Raw genomic sequence first — 26381 nt, 5'->3', positions numbered from 1 at the left:
TACTACAATAATAGGTCTTCCGGCTGGGTGTATTGGCCATGACATCCACTTACCGGTTATCGAGAGACCAATATTAAGTTCTTGGGAAATGTTCCAACCATCATATCTGACTAAGATTCGGATCTGGTTGGTGTCAGAATATTCCAGACTCATCCAGTATAGAAAGAAAAATTAAAGTTTGCAACACAAATCGACGAGATGACGTTGCGAGAGTCTCGAGGAATGAACTGTGATAGCAAGCTGCAAAATATGAGCTGGTTCTGCTACATACATGTGAACACGCTGTCCCAGACAAGCATGACCACATAGTAGTCTTACAACGAAACACAACAGAGTTCTGGTTGGGAACCATCAATGAGGATAACGGAGTTCTTACATAAGCCATGATCTTACACTACAAAAAAATACACTTCCGTGATGATACGTGTTTGTCATAGTAGGTCGCGTTTTTTGTCATGCATGTACATCCATGAGAAATTTATGACAGAATCAAGATAGTCATACCTGTGCTGTCGTAGAAGTGTTCGATGACATTACCAAAATTATTATCACGAAAGTGTCCACTTCCATGACGATAAATCGCACGTCACAGAAGTGCTTTTGTCAAGGGTGAACGACACGTGGCATCCACCATGACGGAACGCCGTTACGCTATCGGTCGGGTTTTGGATCCGATAACCCGTTAACAGCCCCGACCAATGGGGATTTTCCACGTGTAAAATCATCATTGGCTGGAGGAAACACATGTCGGCTCACTGTTGGGACAGATGTCATCCACTCATTGGATAGAAGGCACCTATGATACGTCAACACATGGCATGACCCAATAGAGGCCCATTCCTGTGAAAAGGGTTGCCCGTTTGACTTGGTCAAAATGTGGCGGGCCGGCCCATGGAAAGCCTGTTAACGGCCTGTTCGCATATAGCCCATTTACAACCCACTAACCCAAGGCCCGTTACGCCCTATCTGAATTAGGCCCAGTAGCGTCATCTGGGACACCCAATATGATTCCAGCCCGTTTTCACTTCTGGCCCATGTATGGCCCATGACGTCTTTCGGCCCATATGAGGCCCTAAGTAATTCTTGGCCTATTAACCGCCTGTGGTGAAACTGGCCCGTAATGAACAGTGTATCACTTTACACCCATTGACGGCCCGTGGTGAAACTGGCCCGTAATGAACAGTGTATCACTTTACACCCATTAACGGCCCGTGGTGAAACTGGCCCGTAATGAACAGTGTATCACTTTATACCCATTAACGGCCTGTTATTCCGTTGGGCCGTTTCCATTATCTTTCGGCCTTCTCGGAGCCCATTTATTCGTGGGCTCATTTCCAGCATTCGTTTACTTACGGCCGGTTACTGTCATTTTCTGCTTGTGGGCCAAATTCAGCACGTGGTTACAGTCGGTCCATTTGTGGTCCGTTAATACGTTGGGCCATTTTCATAGCATCATGAAATACGGCCTGTTCATGGCCCGTTATGGTCGGCCCATGAACGGACGATTCCAACTCTAGCCCGTTTACGACCATAATGCAGCCTGTTATTGGCCCATGTTATCATACTGCCCGTATAAGGCCCATTGATGATACGGCCCGTAGAAAGCCCATTGTTTCTACGGCCCTTAGAAAGCCCATTATTTCTACAGCCCGTAGAAGGCCCACTGTTTCTACGGCCCGTAGGAGGCCCAGTGTCACTACAGTAAATATTAGCCCATGGTTATTGTAGCCTAGTTTTAAAAAATAGGTTATTGTAGCCACTAGCAAACCGCGGAAAAAGAACTGCAATGACTACAAGCAAATAAATAAACAAGACAACAAGGAAATAAATAAGCAAGCAACTTACGCTAGGCTATCACGGCTATCACATATTACATCCACTGGGCATCAAAGTTCGCCACCAGTGCAAATAAATGCGCCGACAAAAGAATATACAAAACTAAGAGCACTTCAGAAGGCACTAGTCCTGGCCAGGAAGGGCCCCCCAAATAGCTGAAGAAGCTGAGTAGACCTCAGTTGTGTCAACGATAGATGCATCAACACTAGATTTAAGGCTTGATGGTGCACACGGCAGTCCTCTGACATCTTCATTGCATCTTTGACTTCAAGTCGGAGCTGAGCTGAAGCAAGCCTTTCCGCTTTAAGTTGAGACTGAAGAAGTCAAACTGATTGTGGCAGCGACTACACAGAGGTTGTCTCACACCTGCTGGTGAGTAGCTTCAACTCACTGTCTTCATCAAGACAGGACCTTGGGGTCATCTCGCTGTCCACAAGATGGTTTGGCTCACTATCTTCCCTAAAGTTCTGCCTGGCATAAGAGATACGACTCTGAAAGAGAAACAAGGAGACACGTAACATGTTTCACAATTATATAAGCAAATAAATGAATCTGTTCTGCATAAGGAACTTGTTTTTACAACTACAATTTGAAACTGGTAGTTGTTGCAAACATCCAATCAGATGTAAATAGCAAAGCAAACAGCAGTGGAGGAAATGATGCCTATCCAAATCTATACTAGAACAAAGTTTGAAGGCTTGAGAAGGATGAACTTACATTACATGTTAACACGGGCTGGACAAATCCCTTCTCCATGTTGATGGAAGGATAATTCAATAAATTCCCCAAAGAAAATTCTTTATAAGCGTTGCCATTATTCTACATTTTGCAAAGAGTAAATATAGATCAAATAATATTGGAAGAAACAGAGGATAATGAAGCTCAGGTGCAGACTGATGATACATAATCAAATAGCAATTAATTAAGTACAGCGTTACAAGGCAAAAGGGAGAGAGGTACTGACGAGAGCAATGTAGAGCCCATTATTGTTTTGAGATCATATGATCCTTTGAGCAAGGAGATTCATCTGAAATTACTTTTCATACAAGAGAGAAGGTAAGGCACAAGCAGAAATTTAGGAGTTCAAATTTTGAATTGATATCATAGACAGTACCTGACGCTGGGCTCCCAGCAGTTCTAATAGGGGTTTGGCCACTGGAGTAGGGGTAAAGTGTGGTACAGTTGGGCCTGTGTTTTCTGTGGCTGCTGATCTATCTGATTTAACAGGTATCACTACCTTTTCCAAATACATAGTTTGTACTCCTTGAGGATCTGCACTCACCCTCTTCCTTTTGGACATCTATTACGAAAGAACAACATTTGACTAGAAAAACATAGTGTGACGACACATGGAATAGGTACAGAAAATGGATAGGTATGGCATATAATCATATATGATGCTTAAACTAAGCAAATGGTGTAACAAAGTAGAAGTAATGCAAGAGGTCAGATGCAAAATATGTGCGACCAATACAACTTTGCAAAGCTAGAGCAAGAACCTTGATGGGTGAATAAGATAGGCCATCCTCCACCATGCCAAGTTAGCCAGTGGATCGTTCCGCAATATTCCTCTCGTGCGCCCATTCTCATATTCATTTTGATAATGTTCAATATCTGACATGCATGAAAACATAAAAACAAGTGAGATTTTCTTTGTAATGCAGAAGTGATTCTAATCCAATACTGCCTCCCTGTAAACCCCTTTGTGCTATCTCTGTAATTCTTTTAAAAGATGCCATGCATGCTGTAATTTGTTGTGTGCATTAATATAATGTGGCCTACTACTCAAAATATGAGAGCTCCAAAAGTGATGAAACTTTGCAGATGATAGCTTCAACATATAGTAAAGAAGAACAAGTCGACCTGACCTAATAGATTCAAAATATACTAAGGGAGAACAACTCGACCTGACCAGTCGACCGCAAGATAAGAGTATCATCTTAAAGAAGAACAAAAGAGCAAGCAGATTGAAGATATTACAAGTCTTTCAATACAATGTCGGTTGGCCACCCATGATGAACCAGAGCGCACAGAGAAATACTATTCTTTCTGGTCTCTCCATATGTGGCTCACATGCATTTCGAAACTAAAGTAGGAACATTTAGCTCACCAATTAAACATCTCTCAGTTTTACTAATATCAGCAATAATATCATATATGAATTTGTACAACTAAGCTTGTTTAGCTCGATGGGTGGAGCAGTGCTATTACGACATGAACCACGTAGGCTTACTGTGCTCATCATAAAATGGGGAAAACATAAGCATGATGAGTACAGTGTTGACCGTGGCAGTGGGATGGCAGATCTAAAGCTGCAAACCGCGCAAAGGGTAGTTAGCAACCGATGTTTGCTTTGAAACAACAACTAAGATTTGGTATGGACAAGAAAGTACGGTCAACAAGTGACAAAGAAATGCAATTATGTTGTCTCTCTATATGTCGCGACATGCATTTGGAAACTCAAGTGGGACCTTTTGCTAACTAATTAAATGTGTCAGTTAACTAATATCAGCATCATATCACAATCATATTTGAACAACTAAGCTTTCGAATTCTGAGTGTTGTGTTGTTTAGCTTGAAGGGTGGAGTAATGCCAGTACGATAGAAAGCACCTACGCAGATCATAGTAGAGTAGATAAAGGGGGAAAACCCTAAGCATCAAGAGAAAAATCAGGAAAGTGAAACTAGCTGGACCAGTGGGTGGCGCACATGCTTTTTGAAACGAATATAGGAACATTAGGTGACCAATTAAACGTTCTCTGTTTTATTGATATGAGCATCCTATCAGATTCATATTTCAACACGTAAGCTTTGGGTTGAGGTCTTGAGGAGCAGTGCTAGCACGACACGAAGCACCTACGATGGTGGTAGTACATATAAAGGGGGGAAACCATAAGCTTTACGAGTATAGTGCCCGTGCCATGGCGGATCTGAAGGTGCAAACCGGACAAAGCTACTTCACAACCAATGTTTGCTTTCAACTAGCCACTACGATTTGGTACGGACAAGAAAAGTACAGTAAACAAATTACGATTTATTTTCCGGGTGAGATCAATAACTTAAGCACATATGGAAGAGTACCACCTCTCTTGCGGCGCCGTGTAGGCCTATGCTGATATGTTGAGGGTGCTGCGGGTGCGATGACTGTCGGCAGCGGGGAAGAAGACTTTAGACGGCAGACGGCCGGGTCGGGGGATATATCCTGTTGCCGTGGACGAGGCGGTCATAGGAGCGGCAACGGCAAGGTGGATGACGACGCTGATGAAGCGATGAATGGATCCTGGTCCAGCGCCGTGGATGAGAGACGTCCATCTCTTGCAGTGGACGACGGGGTAGGGGTAGCGGCTCCGGCAAGGTGGAGGATCGGGTGGCGGACGGAGGAGGCTGGCCGCAGTGCGGAGGTTGTCGTGCCGCCGATGGTGTATGAATGGGGAAATGGAGGGGAAGGGGGGATCTCAAACTTTGGGATGCGCTTCTCTGAAATGGGGCAAAGTTACGAACTTATCCCCCATTTAAAATTTCGGACATCGCGTCGGTTGGGGATAGGACGGTAATCTCGCATCTCCCAAATATTTGCCGGTAACTATTTCGGGCGAGGAGAGGGTGTTTTGCCGCCCACGGTTGGCGCCCGCGGTGTATGAACGGGGCTGACAGGTAGGGCGGTTGTGTCACGTCTGATGGAAGTTACACATCTGCCGCTATTTAAAATATTAGCCTACATCGATTTCGGACGAGGAGAGTTTGTTTTACCGCCCACCGTGTATGAATGGGGAAATGGAGGAAGAGACACATGTCTTTCGGACGAGCTTGAATCAAATGTGTTTTGCCGCCCACGTTTGGCGCCCACCGTGTCTGAATGGGCTCAGAGGCCGTCGTGTCACGTCTGATTGAAGTTACTAGTCTACCCCTATCGACAGCAGGGTAAATCCAGTCGATAAGGATGTACTCAGTGTCAGGGGTAGATAGTAATTTCCATCTCGCAAACACTTGCTTCGGGCAGCCCACAAATTATAGTGGGTGTTTAGTCGCTTCGTTCAAAACTTGGGAGAATTAGCATTCACGTTTGCCCTGGGACCTGGCAAACTAAATTCAAATCCAATTTGTATTCGATCACGAATATCCACAGATAATTATACGTTTTGTTATTTATTTCTTCAACACCACAACAAAGATTTATTCCACCTTTATATATGATTATGATTTAGAAATGGCGTGATCTTCGAATTCAGTAGGTTGGATACACTGTGATTCAAACAGTTATTTCATCCAATACAATATGCTCACACGAAAAACAGTTCACCTTATGTCAATCATACAAGTACTGAGGATTACCTCGCCTAAAAAATTCGGATCATTACAACACATGGACAACATGGAATTCCGGACAACATAGGGGGTCTTGAAACATAATCCATGCAGAGACATGACACAACATGCAAGTACAATAATCTAATGACAATTTCAACTGGTATCTAAAGAAGAACAGGGATTACCTTGGGCTTCAGATAGCAGAAACAGCAGGACCTCCTCCGTCTTCAAATGCAACATTCTTACTTCCTCCAATTCTTGGGTTGCTTGCATAATGCGTGCCGCTAATTCTGTAATTTCCAGCCTCAAGATAAAGATTACCTCATTCATGGCAGCCACACCATCTCTTTCTGCCTCTAGTAGAACCTCAAGCACTATAATATCTGTGATCAGACTGCTCTCTGGCGGTGTTGCTTCTGAACTGCTACCATCTGGTAACATGGATGGCGCACTGCTTCCACAAATAGATTCTAGGGTTGTACATTGTGTCCTAGTGTGAACGGCATCCTGAAAGGTTTCCGCTAGACATAAGTAAGAGATAGTTATCATATGATCTAGGCAGTAAGCTTACATGGTAAACGATGGACGAATTATTGCCGAGCATGGCAAACTATATTTGAATGGTTCGAAGCAGCATCAGCCGAAAAGAAATTAAAATGGTAAGATGAAACTAGGGATGTAAGTGGCAAATAAACGACATCCGCCAGTCCCATCTAGTTAGTTTATGCTACCTCCCTAGTTCATTTTCCTCAAAAAACAAAAACTCTTCTGAACTATCATACCACTAGTGGTCTTTAATCAGGATTAAACGGGACCCAGTTGACATCCCTAGTAGAAAGGGAGTGTACAACCGCTATATTTAAGTTGCCAAGGCATCTAAGCAGTTGAAATAATCTGAGAAAGCACTTAATAGTGTGGCCTCATATAAACTACGAAGACAGTCTTGTGATGAAGTTGAGAGGAAAAGTTAAGGACTCAAAGGAAATAGGCATGCATTTCTTTACGATAGTACAGCAGGCACTGCTGACATATTGGCCAACTCAGGTATAGCGTAACAACAAACAAGCATTCGAATCAAGCAATACAGCAAAGCAGACAACTGAACTATTTGTAATTCGGTAGGATTACACGTTGAGGGCACAAGCCAAGAAAGCAGTCCACTCGCATTACATTTCACATGTACTAAAACACATTGGCTTACCATATGTTGCTGTGAAGCCTAGCTGCTGTTGCAATGTTCTTTGAAAATATCGTCAGCATCCCGTGGTTGCAAATCTAGTTGTTGTAGTTTATTCTGCACCATCTATTTAGGTAAAATTAATTTTAATCGCATGCGCTGGTCCGAATTGATTATTAATGGTTCATCTAAACTAATGAAAGAAGGGTGTGTGCATACACGACAATATATCTGCTTCCCTCTATTTTTATGCTTGTTCAAGGTGCCGACCCCAAAAGAACAAATATTTTGCTTGATGGGGTTGGCAGCTCCATAATTAATAGAAGCATCAAATTAGTCATGCAACTTGGGAAGATCAAGAACACACAAACAAGCAATGAACAGAGGCTCGGAGCAGTGATGTAATAGCTAGCATCACAAAATGTAGGGTAAGACGAACAAAAAGCAGCGGAACCACATGCTAGTTTGCTGATGTGTAAATAAGCATAGAGAACATTAACCAGTCTGATGGAACCAACAGGTGGCATTAGGACAAAACTAAAGCATATTAACTATACTAGTACGTATGCATGTGCAATGCACGTCTTAAAAGAATGGAGTGATTTTGGAGTGTGACTCGAAAAAAGTATAATGGAGTGATTTTGATAAATGGAATTCCACCCACAATTGTTTTCAATATTCACACAAGAAACTGTACATTCACATCTAAAATACTGGAGGTTCATTAAAAAACTGTATGTTACTCTATTATTTTTTCTTCCCATTCTCCTCCCAAACCTTCTTATCTGGGCTCAAGTCGTCATGCGCTCAAGCAGTAATATAGCCCATGAGGCATCGCAATTGGGCCTTTTTTACCTGGAAGGGCCACGTGAATATTCTAGAACACAGCAGAGGCAACAACAGTCTACTGTTCATGGCGAATCCGGCTGATCTTAGCCCTTGGATTTTGGAGACCAACGGTTATGATTGATGCTCTGGATCCATCTCAAAACTGGTACACTATATAGTAGTACAGATATAGATGTAGATGTGCATTGGTATGTAATTTAGCACATGTAACATGTTCACTGCCAGAAGTATGGCCCTACAGGTGCAAGCAGAATAACGCGTCTCATGAAAAACTGAATGATGCCCTGAAGAAATTCAAAGGTGTGGTGCTAATGCTAGGAAAGTGAACGTAGGCGCCGGCCATTGGATCATAGTACCTGATTGTCGGTGGCGTATGGGTATCATTGCCATACTTGATAGCTAAGGGTCATCGATGGTGCTCGTGTTGAGGTTGAGTTTGGGCCGGCTGTCGCCGTCGCTGAAGCGGCTTCGGTGCTACGGTTGCGGCGCCTGTCGACATACAAGAAATCTCATCTGTGGTAAGTGAACAGTTGCACGATAAAGAGAAAAACCGAAGGAGTACAAATTGAAATAACCTGATGAGGCTGCGGCGTTGGTAAAGCAGGGCCGGTGGAGTTGAATATGGCATCCATGGAGCGGGTCCCGTGCAGTGGACGAAGGCTTCGGCGGGCGTGTTGTACAGTGCTTTCGGTGAGGTGGATCTGTTGCCGAGGACGAGGGCTTGTATGAAGTGCCAGCGAAGGGGCCGACGAGGGAGTCAGTGAAGGGCCTACGCTGTGGTGGACGAGGGTGCCGGTTCAGCAGATCCGGTGTGGTGGACCATGATGGCGGTCAAGGAGATGTGGAGCGGTGGACAAGCCAGTCGCTGAAGCGGCTCCGGTGAAGTGGTGAGTTGGCAGTTGGGGGTTCCAAGGTGCGGAAGGTAGATCCGGCGGGGTGTGAGGTCCACCGCTGCGGCGGAGGACTAGATTCGGCGGCTTGCCGTGGTTGGGGGGTCGGGGAGGGGAAGGGGAGGGGCTCTGGGGAAGAATGCTGGGGGCAAAGAGGGGAAAATAAGGGAGTTACCAAAGCAGCCCTTTTCCGTTCATGTGGCAGGGGTAAAACAGGAATATCGCAGGGCTAAACTTCCGGGCGCGTGATATTTCGATGTGAGCGGGAAGTTTGAAAGCTTTTGGCGCCTAAACTTATAAGTATTCTGCTCTCGTACGGCCGACTATGATATCATGGCCGACAATTTGTTTGTTTTGCACGCAAAAAAAGTGCAAGTTTTGAAAATCAATGTCTCCAACTCGAAACTTGGATTGTCCATTCAATTCAAATATGGATCATTGAGCTACTACAAGCAAATACCATCATACGGTCCAATTCAAATGAAATTCCAAATGTGTTTATCCTAAATATGATGACAAAAGCAAAAATGTGTATGTGTATGAATAAAGTGAATGATTATAAAGTTTGAACATGCTCGTATGTGTATATCTCTAGGTTTGATATATGAATTTGAAATCACGAAATTCCGGCTTAAAAAATGTACCTCCATTTAAATGAATTACAAAAGCTAATGATGGAGTCGAATTCCAAAATTCCAATCTTAGGTTTATAATTCTGGTACATCAAGGTATATCACGCATGTTCAAAAGTATCGTTATCTCATAGTACAATCTGTGAAACAAATTGATCAACCATGAGTGCACACTATCTCAATTACGCTAAAGTCCCTCAAATATAGACACCTCACTCTTTATCTGAAGTCACCCCCCCCACCACCACCACCACACACACACACACACACATAGAGAAAAGTTGTTCTCTCCCCCAGACACCAACACACGAGCACATTAACACCCCTCTCTCTTGTAAAGTCCGGACCCCAACATAGGTATCTATCACTTTGTCTCCCGGGCATGCACACATCTCTTACCTCACTCTCTAGGTCTCCCGCTATCTCTCTTACCCCAAGCACACGCACTATGTAGAGTGTATATTTCCCATGCACACAAAACATCGCCCCCAAATGTCTATCTCCCTAGTTATCTGGTTCTCGCGCACTCACCTCACACACCACCCCCACTGTAAACAAGCACACTTTGTCTCCTTGTGCACCACTCTCCTCTTTCTATCTCTCCCACATGCGGACCCGCCCCAGCTCCTTCCTTGTATACATATATGTCGTGACTCTTTGCATAGCTCCCTAATGTATAATCGTTCTCGATTTCGCACATTGTTCTCTACACCATCTATTCTAGATCTCTCATGAAGTCCCTATCACACACACGATGACTCGCTTCCCCTGCGTCTCCGTTCATAGGCCAATTTCGGACAACATCAACATTGTCTCCCTATCTATACGCCATTTATGGACACAAATGACCCCTCTCGCCCCCTCTCTTCCTCTCTCTCTCTCTATCTCTCTGTCTCTCTGTCTCTCTGTCTCTGACTCTCTCTCTCTCTCTCTCTCTCTCTCTCTCTCTCGTCGCTAGCTCTCTCTTTCGCTCGCTCTCACACCCCTCTCCCACACACACACTCGATGTCTCTTCCAAATAGTCTGCTCCCCCTGCCCGCACCCGTGCTATCTCGCTACTACACATGTCACACCATTCCCCCTTCCCTTATACTAGGTTTACATCATCAGTGGTCTCTCTACTCCACATACACTCTCTCCCTGTCACACACAAATGCATGCACAAACACACACAGACACGCACAAACACCCATTTATCTGGATCCTCATCTCTCCCCATGTCTGCATGTGTATCTCACACACTCACTCTCTAATTATGTATATGTGTCTCCATGTTACACAACACAAATCCCCATGTACATGTCTCTCTCTATCCTCCACACACATAGACACAAAGAATCTGTTATCATTGCCTCAGTCTCTAACATATCGCACACACACACACACTATCTCTCTCTCTCTCTCTCTCTCTCTCTCTCTCTCTCTCCCTCTCTCTCTCGCAAACACGCTCAACAATGGTTTCCCCGTGAATAATTTACCGTCTACTCATCAACAGTCGTGGCAGTACGGCGAACACGAGACGTGAAAAAGAATAAATCTACACGTGCTTAGACCACCTAGTAGGACTAGAGCAAACCAAAAGCGCGCCGCCGTCACCCCCTCCTTGTCATCGACGGGAAAATCTTTGTTTTACAGTCGATAAGTCATTGTGCTAAGGCCCCACATGCCGAGGCGTTGAATAGAATGTAGATGCTAGTTTATGGAAGCAAGTATCGATAATACGTTTGTATCTCCATACTTATATTTCTTCTTTTATAAAAAACCGAGTTGGTGATGATGGTACGTGTGCCATCTTGCAATATAGACCATCTGATCTATATCTGAAGGATGGAAATTAAACTAAAAGATACCCGCACTCCTCTCCACATTTGCAGAAAAGGCCTTCCCTCGTTCATCCTTATCTCCAACAAACCTCATTGTTGAGCAATTAATAAAGGAAGCCTCTGGAACAAACTGGCCTAGTGGCCACTGCCGGCTTCGTCAATCCCCATGCCTTCGCTCAGTCCGACCACCAACCACCACCACACCCAACTCCTCTTCACCTTATCTCATATTTCTCGAGATATCATTAGTTTTTACACATGGAATTACTCCCGCAAGGGTCAATCACAACAAGTGTTTTTATAAAAAAAATGCATCTTGATGTTCCGTTAATGCACGGATCTTGCTAGTACTCCTACACAAGACTAAGTTGGTGATGCTGGTGTGTCTGCCATCCGTCATTTCTGACCATTAGATCTACATCTAATGATTGTGAGGTAAGTTGTTGCCTTTTCTCACCAACATCCCACTTGTCTACCAATTTGCAGAAAAACCCATAATTAGTATCTTAAAACCAACCACATCCCTCCCTGACCTCACCAAAACAGCCCAAGGATTATATTATAATTGAAACATAATATACATATGTATATCAAAATTAGGGTGCTTTGTACCAAGTTTGTGAATAAGTATTATTCTAATTATGATTCGTTGCAACGGACATGAACATTGCTAGTATTTCCAACCATGTATTTTCATAGTTTCGAGTTTTCCATCAAGATATTAGTCACTCATGGTTGATATTTACTTTCAAACATGTACACATATGCACTATGTAACTAGCCTTGCTTATTGGCTTCCAAAGCTTAACTTTCACTCCTACTTACAATATGTAGAGTATTTAACAAAAAACTACCACTTTCAACCAGCCCTAGGAAGAATCTATTGTACAAAAAATAGCAAAAACATACCCAAAATTTCTTAATCCACGCCAAAAACTTCTAGTACTACCTAGTACTCCTACCGATTAGGTTCATTTAAACCCATTTTATGACTGGGTTGGCCCACACGTCCATGCTGACGAGGTAGCTTAAACCAACACATTTTGTTTGACCATTGACATGAGGGACCCACATCTAACATTCTATCCTGTTATTCCCCCTCAAATCATTATTTTTCCTGAACATTACTTCAAACAGTACTGATGGGTGTTCGTCGGTGGCGCCGGTGATGAGCGAGTTGGCCGCCGCTCCGCCGGACAGGCCGGACACCGCGCTGGCCTCCGCACGGGTTGGCAGGCTAGCCCGAGCGTGACTCACGAGCGAGCAAGCCGCCGCGCTGGCCTTCGCTCGAGCCAAATGGCTGGCCTAAGCGCGGCGTGCGCGAGCAAGCCGCCGCACTGCCGTGCCAATCTAGCTAGCAAACCTTGCAGACAAGTAGCTGGATGGAGCTATCTTGGCTAGCTAGCGGCCGCGAGCGCCGGACGGAGCTGGCATCCAGGCTGCCACAACATGGGCTCCGCACCGCCGGCGGTTTTGACCTCGCCTTCTGCTAGCGGCGGTAGCTGCGTCCCATGGCCGAGGATGACTAGGTGGACGGGCCGGAGGTAGGAGGTCACTCGAGGATTTTGGTTGGTAAGAGCATGTAAAATGGTTGATAAGGTAGTCTTATCTTAAGTCTGCCACGTATGCAAGTGGTAGTAGTTTCTTGGCATTTTAGTGGTTTCTTGCATTATTAGGGGTTTCTTGTAAGGAACAATGTACGTACTACTAGCGACAAAAGGCGATTCTAGGTTGCGTTGTACTCGAACGAGTACTACTAGTGGTCGCGGGAGTGTATACCTTGTTTTGTGGGTTCGATCCCGGCCGAATGCACGACGGCCTTTTTTTTAAAAATAGTACTAGTACTACACTTCGCTGCGAGCCAATATTTTACACGGGTAATTTGAGTTTTGAAGTCAAACGGACATGCGGCCCCACAATCTGGGTGCACTGGACAGCCTACCACGTGAACGGGTTTTCCTTCCCAGCATCCCGTGGCTCGCGTGCTTGCCCTAGGCGCACCTCGCTTGCAGCTTCCTCATCAGCTAGTAGTCGCATATTTAAACTAGCGCCTCCCAATTAAGCCCGAGGAGCCGGAAAAGCCTGGCGGGGCATTGGGAACTGTGCAATATGGCTCTGTACTCTATGTAAAGTGTTGTACTACTAGTACTCTGTAGCTTGTGGCATTGCACGCATGGACTTCACTCCATTATCAGCTCTACTATAAAAGAAATTCCTCTTGACGTGTTTTTTTTGAAACGGAGGCAAAAGCTTTGCTTCATCTCATTCATAAAGAAGGAACTACTAACAAAGTTCGACGAGATCCATTACACCTCCACAAATGGAAGCAAAAAGCCTAGTCTCGCTGTATCAAATAACTCAAATGTTCTGCCCCCGCAGACCGCAGTAACCGTCGCTGATAAACAGGCTGCTAGTGTGTGCGTGAGAGGAGCGGCTGAGTAGGCCAGCTACTCCTACGGGAGAGGAGCGACTGAATATAGCACCGAGAGTACCCACTAGGCCACTACGCAGGTGTACTTCCCCTGCATTGATAGTACAGTGATGGTTCTACAGAATAGTAGTCCCTCCACTTCCAACTGTAGCTCCTTGGCCCTGAGATTCAAGAGTTCAAAACTGGTGCACTATACTAGACTAGACTAGACTAGAAGTACAGTACATCGCACTAATACTCGTAGTTGAGAAAAGTAGTACTAGTACTGCTACAGTAAGACATTTTTTGACACTAGTTGGCGTGTACAAAAAATGGCAAAAACATACCCAAAATTTCTTAATCCACGCCAAAAACTACTACCTAGTGCCAAAAAATTCTTACTAGTGCTATTATTTACAGTATAATGCAATCCCATAACATTCCATAATGCTAGTACTAGTAGTAAATAATAGCCTCACCCCTTTGCTAAGGAACGATCTACAGTTGGAAGGGACGAGGCCCTGCGGTTAGTATGCTCTTATCTCCTCCTTACCAGTTCCCCTCCCCCCGAAGAGAAGGAAGTTCGTCGCTGCTCCCATGGATTCGCCAGGCGGTTCTCCTTCTCGTCGGGGCTAGGAGACCTTGGACAACGATCCTCTGGGAGGAATCACACGCCGCTCCGACGTCCTCATCGCCGCAAGACTCGGTGCTTCCCGCACCAACTTTTTCAAGACGCTGCTTAAACAGGTTTGGGAAAAGGCCATGCTTGTTGGTCTTCCATGTGTCCTCGAGGAGAAGGTTCTTCTATGGGACAATCCTTCGAACAGTCCACCGCTCCCTGGCCATGGTTGCACGTTGACTCCGATAGAGTTGCCGATGTTGAGAGGTAGTCGGATTTTGTCCGATGAGCAGGTCAGTAATGGAGTTTGATCATGTAGTACTTAGTTATTCCATTTCCATCCCGTAATTTCTCCGCTGCCCACCGTCTTATATGTAGGTCTAGTTCGGTGCCAACGAAGATTGGCTTGCATACCTCCGGCCGAATACCACCATCATTTTGCACAACATCCACAGCAGTGCGGCCATTCTGGTAGACCCCTTCTCCACCATTGGGATCGGCCTTCCGGACTGGCTGGGCTTGAATATGTATGATGATGCCTACATGAGATTGAAGAAGATAGCAATTTCGGACCCGCCAACGAAGCGACGCGGCTACGACGATTACTATCTCATCGCGGTGTTCGACATAAGGATTGCCATCAATGCAAGACGCAGTAACGGCAGAGGCTGGCGCATGTTGGCGGTGGCAGATTTGTACCCCTACACGTTCGAAGATGCCATGCGCCATCTAGGCCGCATCTTCGCGGTGACAAGCCAGGGGACTTGTTTCATTTGGTTGACATCCTACAGTATGGGAGATTACAAACGAAATGCACAAACCATCATTTTCATCCCTAAAGGTACTCCATTATTTTGCAGGGACCAGTCATCCCCCAATCAAAATAAGATCGCCGATCCTGGATGTGCTTTTGCATCCGCGATTCGGTCTAACCTGGAACCTTGTAGCTGACTTTGGCATAGTGGGATCAACTATCTTAGTAGTCGTTACCCATGGTACTACTGATGTGCAACATGGTCACACAATCTACCACGATCAGTCCGTCACCATCTACCTAGGTATTCCATTTTTTTAACCCTCTCACCTTCTCTTTCATTGTTGTACTAGTAGTATACTTAGTACTACTAGTAGGAGTACTGTTTACCTTGGAGGACGCGTATAGCTAGCTGGGCCATTGAAGACTTGAACCCACTAGCTGCCACCATTTTTGTTTTTCCATGTCTTACTATCTCATCCATGTAGCCAAGAGTGGCTATATATAATAAGCCGGTTATTTTACTTCCTCTATACCGGAGTAGTACTATTTGCTGCACAGTATTACTGACCGCCATATTTGAGCACAACATTATTATGCATGGACCTTGACTATGTACGTCACCATGTGTCCAGATCTGGGATGCCGCGTGTACCAGATGAACGGCGCTGAGTTCGACCCTCGTGATGCTACGTGGGTGCCAAGGAACACTCTTGGAGAGTACTCACTTTTCATCGGGGATAGCTACCCCATTGTGAAGTGGATGCCACCTTCCGTGCACGACACGGAAGGCCTACTGTTCGTGAAGCATGGTTGTGTCTTCATTGCGCACCGCGGGATGAACGACATGCTGGGACACGCTATCCCTGATTTATGCCGCTTCAGCTTGGATGAGTCTCCATCGTATGGAACCGGACTAGAAAGCTGCGATAATGATTCCCGTTGCCCACCGCTATGGATCGTGCCATCCATGAAGAACACCTGGGACTGGAACCTGGAGGAGGACATGCATATAGCCCGTCTATAATGTGTAAGTGGAGTACGGTAATTGTGAACGGTAGCGCTATGAATATATGTAGACAAGTCGTGCACAAATTTATCACATGAATTGGAGATGAACTTGTGTGGCATACTGGCATTTGTCCTTTAGAATTTATTACTAGTAAATGTGTTATGTGTACGTGCAACTTGTGTGGTTGTTGCACGGGCTCCAACACGCTCTTTGAGAAAAAAAAAGGTGGCACAACTTTGGATATACGTGACGTGGTGGCATCATACAGTAGCATCATTCGCTATAGTTGTAGTACACTCCTACTAGGACGACAACTCCTATAAAACCTTGCGCTTGGCTCTTTGCCTCTTCAGGAGGTTCAACAGTTTGTACTCGTGTGAACCTTGCATTTGCCTCTTCACCTCTTCGGAAGGTCCAACAATGATGATACTACAGTACAATATGCGTCTGGCAATCTGACACCGATTGAACTGCTTCACGTCCACCGTGAGGGCGAGGGCGAGGGAGAGGAAGAGGGAGAGGGCGCTATAGTCAAAACCCTCTCCTCGTCTTGCGAACCACCGTGCGCGTCGGCGAGGGAGAGGCGTAGTAAGCAAGCTTCTCCTTGTTCAGCGAGTTGACGGGACACATCAAAGCAGTACTAGTACTAGTAGTAGTCCATATTGCGTCCTTTCCGATTAATATGGCTTAATTTGAAACGAGAAAAATACACTGGTGGTCAACGTATGTAACAATACGCTCTTTACGGTCACTATATATAGTTTTGTGCCGATTATACGATCACTAGCTCATTGTAGAGCACCGTATTGCACCCTACTGACCGGCCACATAGTTGATGTGGCACTTTGTTGACTGGTTAAATTGTCACCTGGTTTCTGGGTCCCACCTATCAGTTGGCGGAGCAAAGAAATCATTTAAACAAAACTTTACGCAGGCGCCACATGAGTCCAACCCTTGCGCCCGAACCGCCCTGGCTGTGTATGTGAGTGCATGCACATGTCCTCCCTCGGCCTTCCAACAAAGAGTGTACATCGGCTATAAAACAAAGAGTGTAGTAGTACATGATGTACATCTACACTTCCAATGCATTTAGCCTTTAATCTAAATCGATATTGATTGACTAATGCACCAACTTGTGTTGTAGGTATAGGCTACATGTCTATCCTTAATTACAGCATGCAACGGCCTTCATTTAATCTTCTTATCTCAATGGTCGCATGCACACATAAGTCTGCTACTTTTGGGCGTTAATTATACGCTGGTCAATGTGTAAATCTCTAAATGTACAGTCTTTCACGGACGTAGGGAGTAGGTTGAGCACTTGAGCGTGAGCGTGTGTGTTGCGTCGTGTGCTGTGTGCCGCATGGGTGCGTGAGTGTTGCGTGCGTCCATGTGGAGTATGTGTGAGTGTTGCATGTTGCATGCATGCATGCATGCATGGGGCTTACTCCCTCCCATTGACATGTTCATATTTCAAACTTCCTTTGTTCCCTCCATATGGTGATACTCCCTCTGTTCCCAAATACTCCAGTACGGAGTAAAAGCCTCCCTCTATTCCCAAATACGGAGTATTTGTCTTTCTACATATTTCAACAAGTGACTAGGTACGGAGCAAAATGAGTGAAGTGAGCGTAGAGGCATATGGATACTGTAGAAAGGTAATCCTCGTGATCCATCATTTCCCATCTCGGTCAGAGAGAACTATTCAACTAGTCTTCGTAGTGAAGTGACAATACACGCTGCAGCAGATGGGACACGTAATTAATAAGCTGAACCAGCGTGTTGGTGTTACTAAATCAGCCTTACCCAGTACTGCCATCATGTTTGCCAGTAGAGCATGCTTCCGCAAATACGCCTACGCACATGTGTCCTCCATTAACTGACATATGGGCCCTCTTGTGGTAGACCCACATGTCATCGGTGTAACTATTTACACTCCGGAGGATGGTGCCTATATCCTGGTAGTAGTACTAGTAGAATTGAGATTTAATGCACCTTCTTCCCCGTCTTCCACTCTTCTTCCTCCTCTCTTCTTCTTCCTCCTCTCTTCCCCATCATCGGCCGCACACCATTTACCCCTGCTCACTGCTCGCCTGCCCGCGCCATCTTCCTTGGTAGCTCGCGCGTACCATATCCCCCCGCTCACTGCTCGGCCACACGAGGAGAAGCTTCTTCGCTCGCCCGCCCGAATCCACTTCCCCGCTGGCTCGCAGGCACCGGAAACCCCAATGGCAGAACTGACTGACACGCAGAGCCACGATTGGAATTCCCTCCCCGATGTTCTCTTGGAGCAGATATGTAGTCGTATGGACCTACTCAGCACCGTCCGTCTGGCCGCATGCTCGGTGTCTTTGTACCGTCTACTCATCTGCAACCGGCCGGCTCTTTTCAAGACACCCTGCTTGTTGATGCCCGATCCTCACGGGTGGCCCAGACACCGACTTGACGATCCTACGGAGGTTGCCGTGGTGCCCCTCGACATGCTACCACTACCTGTCCACCTGTCCTTCATGCGCGGCCACTACTGGGCGGGCATGAAGGCCAACTGGATCGTCCTCATCCACCACACCGGTAGTCCGTGGCGTCTCATGGATATCTACACCCAGCGAGAGATCACCCTTCCATCGTTGGATACCGCCGACATCGAGCCTCGCTGCCCGCCGGACACTCCTGCCTACTACGCACGAGACGCATCAAGCTTTTGGCTCGACCTCTGTTTGCAGAAAGTTGTAATCTGCGAAGTGCCCACACCATCAGAAGACTACATGGATTACAAGCTCATTGCCTTGTTCAACATGGGATTAGTCTATCTGGAATCCGGTCGCCATACATTGTTATGGCTCATCATCAATCCTGTTGAGGAAACATTTCTGTCTGATGCTATAGTGCACGATGGCATCATTTACGCGGTCGACGTGCAGATTGGCTGCCTATACTGGTGGAATCTATCGTTGTGTAATTGTTCTATCTCATATCATCTTTACCTTATGAATACGACTGCCTGTTCATTTGTTACAAATTTAGAATGCATAGCATGTCTATAACCACATCATTGCTATATGTTCCTCTCATTTCCTAGATTTTTATGACCACACATGTTATTGTTAGAGTTGATATGAGAACAATTGGCATCTAATGATTGTTAGAATACATATTATGAGCATAACATCATGATTGCTATATGTTACTCTCGTTTACTAGATTTTTATAACAACGCATGTTATTACTTAGAGTTGATATTACAATAGTAGTAGTAAGTGCTATGGTAGAATATGAGTAGGCGCTGTCATAACTGTTTTACTCTCATTGTTACATGATGTTTGAACCATGACATGTTTCTAGAATATGAAAGGCATTGGCTTATTTTTTTAACTTGGGGTATGATTATGACCACAACATTGCAATTCTCTTTCTATGATATGTGTCATTGTTATAATAATCTTAATTCCACACATACTCTGAACATGATTGTTTATTTTTGTCCTTTTGGTCTCCAATTTGAATTGTTGCAGCAGACGCAAATGCGCTGGCCTTCATGATTCCAGGACCTAGAATCATACCAGCCGATGGGTGCTGGTTTATTGCTCGTTCAGCTGATGACGGTCATTTGATGCTCATTCGCACATACCAAATTGCCCAAACCATTACATCAAACCACATGCAGTATAATGCATGGGGCGTTCGTGACATTGATGGCTATGGCTGCTTCGTGTTCGAGAAAGATCCCAGTTTCGTTGGGCCAGGCGTATTCAACTAGAGGCAGGTTTACAGCCTCGGCAACCACTCCTTGTTCCTCGGGCTCAATTATCCGATCATCCAACCAATCCTCGATCATATCACCGGCGATGATTACTGTGCTATGCAACTTCCATTTGCGAGGGGGGGCTGTGTTTACACATCATACCATGGGTTTCATGAATCACCATATCCAAAGATTCGTCGACACAGCTTGTTGCCAGGTAAGCTTCAGTGTGTGAAAGGCATCAAGCTTCCATGCGATGGATGGCTTTTGCAAACCCGACATGCGGCGATGTGGTTCATGCCAACAGCAAATATGCACAACTTGATTCGTGTTGATATCTAGACTGGGCCATGTATTCTGCTGCTGTAGCACGACCCTCTTTTGTTGGATATTATGTATTGTTGTTAGTTTGAAGCACTCCTTTGGTTTGAAGGATAGATACCTTCTTGGGATCAAGTGCATCCTAACTCACCTGCGTAGGATGTACTGATAATGATGATGGAGATGCTGTGCAGAAGCCATATATATACATATATATCAGTTAGGCTTCAAGTGCCTACTTGTTAGTTAAACCTATGTATAAATTGTGACACTAAATACGACTAGTAAGTAGTACAGTAGCAGTACTAGTATACGTCGGTCAAATTATTCATCATGTCCACACATTTAATTGACGTGACAACACGCTGCGCGTGAGGTGACAAAAGAATCCTGGCGGCGTGTTCGGGTATTCCGGACTTCAGATTTGGAGTACCACTTATTTGTCGAAATCTTTTTTTTCGAAATGGAGGCAAAAGATTTGCCTCATCCATTAAATAAGAGGAGAATAAAGTTTAGAGTTTTTACAAGCGCCCTTGCAAAACGGCATGGCAATTACTCTCGTACAACTGTCGAAGAAGCACGAGTTTTTACTCTGTCGAAATCTTTCATCATTCACTTAAAACGGTCGACTGGTCATACATTGAGTACCATATAACTGGAATTACCGATGCAAGTCGAAGAAGGATTGGCCGGTGCTGCCGGCTGGCGTCAAGTTTGATCCCACGGATCAGGAGCTGATCGAGCACCTTGAGGCCAAAGTGAGTGTTGACAGCGCGAGATTTCAGTCTCTCATCGATTTGTTCATACCAACCATCGACAGCGAGCACGGCATATGCTACACCCAACCTGAGAAACTTCCAGTTAAGACACCGATCGGCCGTCTACTTGCACAAACATATTCCTTTGTTTATAGCTCTATTTTTCTTTTAGACGCATACCTGGTGAAAAAATTACAATTTTACAGTTAATAAAAAGTGAAACAAGTGACTGCAACATGCCAAAGATGTTATGAAAATGCCAACTAGGTACATTAAAACCTGTATTCCACAATACTGCAGGTATCACACTGAGTGGCCAAAGGAAGCATTTCTTCCAGCGCAATTCCAGGGTGTTCAAAAGGGGCACGTGGACGCGTCGCAAGATACAGTCGGAGTGCGGCACGCACGCGATGTGGCACAAGACCGGCAATACCTTGCCTGTGATGGTCAACGGCCGGCAGACAGGCAGCAAAAAAGGTTCTGGTGCTGCACACCAACAAGAACTTCGACCAGCAGAGGACCAACTGGGTGATGCACCAGTACCACATCAGGGACCTGGAGCAAGAGAAGGAGCGGGAGCTGGTCCTCTGCAAGATTTTCTACCAGACGAACACTAGGGCCAGGAGTAGTTTGGTATTGGTAGTTGTACTACCTTGTCGTCCGCAAGTTGGTATTGTTGTTAACGATCTTTTGGTATGAACTCGCATTTGCTTCCAACCATCATGTCGAGGGTCGACATGAATATAAAGCTGAATCATTTGTTTCGAAACGAATTCTCAGGCACCTGATTTTTATTTGATGGGTAGCATAAGCACCCGCCATTCGAATTCCCAGTTCTGCAGTTTTTTCGAAACATGTGCATGCACTTATTATCACAATAAAAAAACAATATCCGTGTTGCGTCCCAGATATCAGTCTGTGTTTGCAGAATTCTCTTGTTTATTGAGCACATATATTGTTTTTTCAGGTCGAGCAAGTTTCAACTGGGCTGTAGACTGACCAGGGTTGGTTTTGTTTTTAACAGGCCCAGCCCATGACGACAACGGGGCACAAAGATCCAGCAGGTATCTATTGGCCTCTGGCCCGCTAGCGTTAGTTATATTTTGTCTTACAACATCCGCAGGCACTTTTGTTACTGAATCAAACACACAGCCCAGTTCTATTTTCCTCTTGAAACGCATGTCCTACATCCGTTTTCTAATCTCTACCTATAGTTTTACTAGTTCATATACACGTATCATTATATTGAAAACACATAAAATTCCCTTTTCATATTTACATCCTTATTTTTGTTGTTTTTCCCACCCAGCGCTGATTTTTTTACCACTGGTTTTCCCTTAAACCAACTCAATTGTCCCACGTCTTATTTGCTTACAAAAACAAAACGATTTTTTTGGCAAATCAATAAGTTCTTAAAAAAGGTTTATCATTTCGGGATTACAACAGTTTGGACTCCACCGAAATATGCAAAATAATGTTGAACTTTTTGACCGTGGTCCTGGGCAGAAAATGGGCTGTAATAAATTACTTAAGAATTAGAAAATGGGCTGCAAATTATAAAAAATAGCAAATGGGCTGCAAATTGTAAAAAATAGCAAATGGGCTTTATGTTGTCTGCCACAGATTTGGAGGCTGACTTGTGGGCCTACTAAGTTCATGCGTACACAAGGTTTCTTAAAAAAGAAACTTAGTCAACAATCGACTCTACCAGCGTCAGACCGTTAGATGTCAATCTAACGGCAGTCTCTGATCTTCCTGCCCCAGCCGCCCAAACCAGCGCCGTCGGAATCGCCTGCTCCCGCCTCCCGTGGCCAGCAGTGCTGCCGGGCAGGCCTCACGGCCCCATCATACTCGCATCCCTGGCCTGTCTATCCCTCTACTCACCCACACCTCTTGTTATTTTCCGGCGATGGCAGCCGAACCAGTCAACCCTCGTACTCTCCACCGCATGGGCAGCCACTGCCGTGTCTTCGCCGGCTCCCTGTCATTCCCTTCGTAGGCCTCGCCGTCGTCCACCGCCCTGGTGCTCTCGGCGCGGCATGGTCAACGTTGTCCATCCAACGGCTGTAGTGCTTCTTCAACCTCTGGTCTTCTTGCCCCAGCAGCCCAAAGCAGCGCCGATTGTGCCGCATGCTCCTGCCTCCCGTGGCCGGCTGTGCTGCCGTGGAGGCCTCACCATCCCCATACTACTCCCACCGCTGGCCAGGCCATCCCTCCACTCACCCACTCCCCCTGTTATTCTGCGGCGACGGCAGCCTCACACCGCAGCCGAACCAGTGAACCCTCGTACTCCTCTCCGCGTGGGCATCCACGGTCATGTCTTCCCCGGCTCCGTGTCGTCCCCTTCCTAGGCCTCGCCGTCGTCCACCGCCCTGGTGCTCTCTGCGCGGCGTGGTCAATGTGGTCAACGACCGACTTCCATCGGAAGAGTACTGTACATTGAGAGGCTGACAGCTGGGTCCATGGCAGCCGCAAGGAAGTGCCTCCTTATTACGTGCAAAATAATTATTCCTCCACCTGACAGCAGGGACCCGCCGGACGGGCCACCAGTATTTCGCGAAAAAAAACGTTTCCCCCTGACTGTTGTGACCCACCGGACGGGCCACCGTATTTTGCGAAAAAACGTTTGCCCCTGACTGCTGGGACCCACCGGACGGACCACTGTATTTCGCGGAAAAATGTTCCCCCCGCTGTCAGTTCGGACCCACCGAAAGTGCCTCCTTATTACGCACAGAAAAATGAATACTCCCCCTGCTAGCTGGGACCCACCATGGTGGGAGGTTGACTTGTGGGCCTACTAAGTTGACGGGGACAGAGGGCTTTGTCAACTTAGTCAATATGAACGATTCTAGCTCCATTGACCGTACGATGTCCATCCAACGGCCGTGGTGCTTCTTCAATCTCTGCTCTTCCTGCTCCAGCAGCTCAAACAAGCGCCGGCGGGACTGCCTGCTCCCTCCTCCCCGCGGCCGGCTGTGCTGCCGCGCAGGTCTCACTGCCCCATCATACTCCCATCGCTGGCCTAGTCATCCCTCTACTCACCCACACGGCCACACCTGCTGTTATTCTCCGGCGAGGGCAGACGAACCAGTAAACCCTCGTACAGTCGTACTCCCCTCCGCGTGGGAAACAACTGTCGAGTCTTCCCTGCCTCCGTGTTGTTCCCTTCCTAGGCCTCATTGTCGTCCACCGCCCTAGTGTTCTCGGCGCGGCGTGGTGAACATGGTCAAGGAACGGCTTCCATCAGACGTGGACTGTACGTGGAGAGGCTGACAGCTGGGTCCACGACCGCAGCAAGGAAGTGCCTCGTTATTACGCGCAAAATAATTATTCCTCCACCTGACATCTGGGACCCACCGGAAGGGCCTCTGTATTTCACGAAAAAAACGTGCCCCCAGCTGACATGTCGGACCCACTAGCTATCTTCGCATGCAAGGAAGTGTCTCCTTATTACGCACAAAAAAATGAATACTCCCCCTGCCAGCTGGAACCCAGCATAGTGGGAGGCTGACTTGTGGGCCTACCAAGTTGACGGGGACGGAGGGCTTTGTCAACTTAGTCAATATGAACGATTCTAGCTCCTATTACCGTACGATGTTCATCCAACGGCCGTAGTGCTTCTTCAACCTCTGGTATTCTTGCTCCAGCCGCCCAAACCAGCGTCGGTCGTGCCGCATGCTCCTGCCTCCCATGGCCGGCTGTGATGCCGCGGAGGCCTCACCGCCCCCTACTACTCCCACTGCTGTCCAGGCCATCCCTCTACTCACCCACACCCCCTATTATTCTGCAGTGACAGCAGCCTCACACCGCAGCCGAACCAGTGAATCCTCGTACTCCTCTTCGCGTGGGCATCCACTGCTGCGTCTTCCCCGGCTCCGAGTCGTCCCCTTCCTAGGCCTCACTGTCGTCCACCGCTGTGGTGCTCTCAGCGCGGCATGGTCAACGTGGTCAAGGAACGACTTCCGTCGTACGTGGACTGTATGTGGAGAGGCTGACAGCTGGGTCCACAGCCACCGCAAGGAAGTGCCTCCTTATTACGCGCAAAATAATGATTCCTCCACCTGACAGCGGGGACCCACCGGACGGGCCACTGTATTCCGCAAAAAAACGATTCGCCCCCCTGACTGTTGGGACCCACCAGCTACATCTTCGCACGCAAGGAAGTGCGTCCAGGCACAAAAAAAAAAGATTCGCCCCCCTGACTAATGGGACCCACCAGCTACATCTTCGCATGCAAGGATGTGCCTGACAGTCGGGACCCACCTGGTCGAAGCGTACGTAGCGTTGTCATTCTGGTCGCGAACGTGTACGTACATACTGGTCGATGTAGAGGCGCGCACGTGTCGTAGATGTAGAGGCGCGCACGTGTCGTAGTAGAGGCGTGCACGTAGCATGTACACGTACGTACATCGGCGAGGGTGCAAGAAAGAAAATATGGCCACGTACGTACATAAGGGCAGGGTCTCTAACGCCTATCGCGCATACGTACATGGCTGGGTCGGAACGGAGAAACAGCATCGCCATCGTGTTCATGGGGAGCCAACCGGCTGGGTCGGAACGGAATGCGTGGTCGTGTTCATCGGGAGGGCTTGTACGGAACAGGCGATGGAAACGAGGCCTGGCGTACCGCACAACGGAGGAAACGGCCTTGTGTTCGACGGGCCACGTTCGAAGCGGGGTCCTGTTGATCGGGAGGGGCCTGGCGTACCGCAAAACGGAGGAAAGGACCTCCTACGGTCGAAACGGGGGTCCTGTTGATCGGGAGGGGTGTGGCATACCGCAAAATGGACGAAACGGACTTGTGTTGGAGCGCTACGGTCGAAACGGGGGTCCTGTTCATCTGGAAGGGTGTGGCGTACCACAAAACGGACGAAACGGACTTGTGTTGGAGCGCTACGGTCAAAACAGGGGGGGAGGGGTGTGGCGTACTGCTAAACGGGACTCCACGGGATACTGTTCATCTCCACCATCGACCTCCTCCAGCCTCCACGGGCTACCGTCGACCTCCTCCAGCCTCCACGGGCTCCTGTTCATCCAGCCTCCACCGCGCGCTACTCCACCGACTACTGTTCAACCACCCCTCCACGGGCACCCCTCCACCATCTACTGTTCATCCAGCTCTCCACACCACGGGGTCCTGTTCAACCACCCCTCCATGGCCACCCCTCCACCGTCTACTGTTCATCCAGCCCTCCACACCACGGGTTCCTGTTCATCCAGAGGCAACGCCACCGCTCACTGTTCATCCAA

The sequence above is a fragment of the Triticum aestivum genome, chromosome 1B (assembly GCF_018294505.1).
Source record: "Triticum aestivum cultivar Chinese Spring chromosome 1B, IWGSC CS RefSeq v2.1, whole genome shotgun sequence".
NCBI classification, from domain to species: domain Eukaryota; kingdom Viridiplantae; phylum Streptophyta; class Magnoliopsida; order Poales; family Poaceae; genus Triticum; species Triticum aestivum.
Note: the sequence above shows the minus strand (reverse complement) of the source record.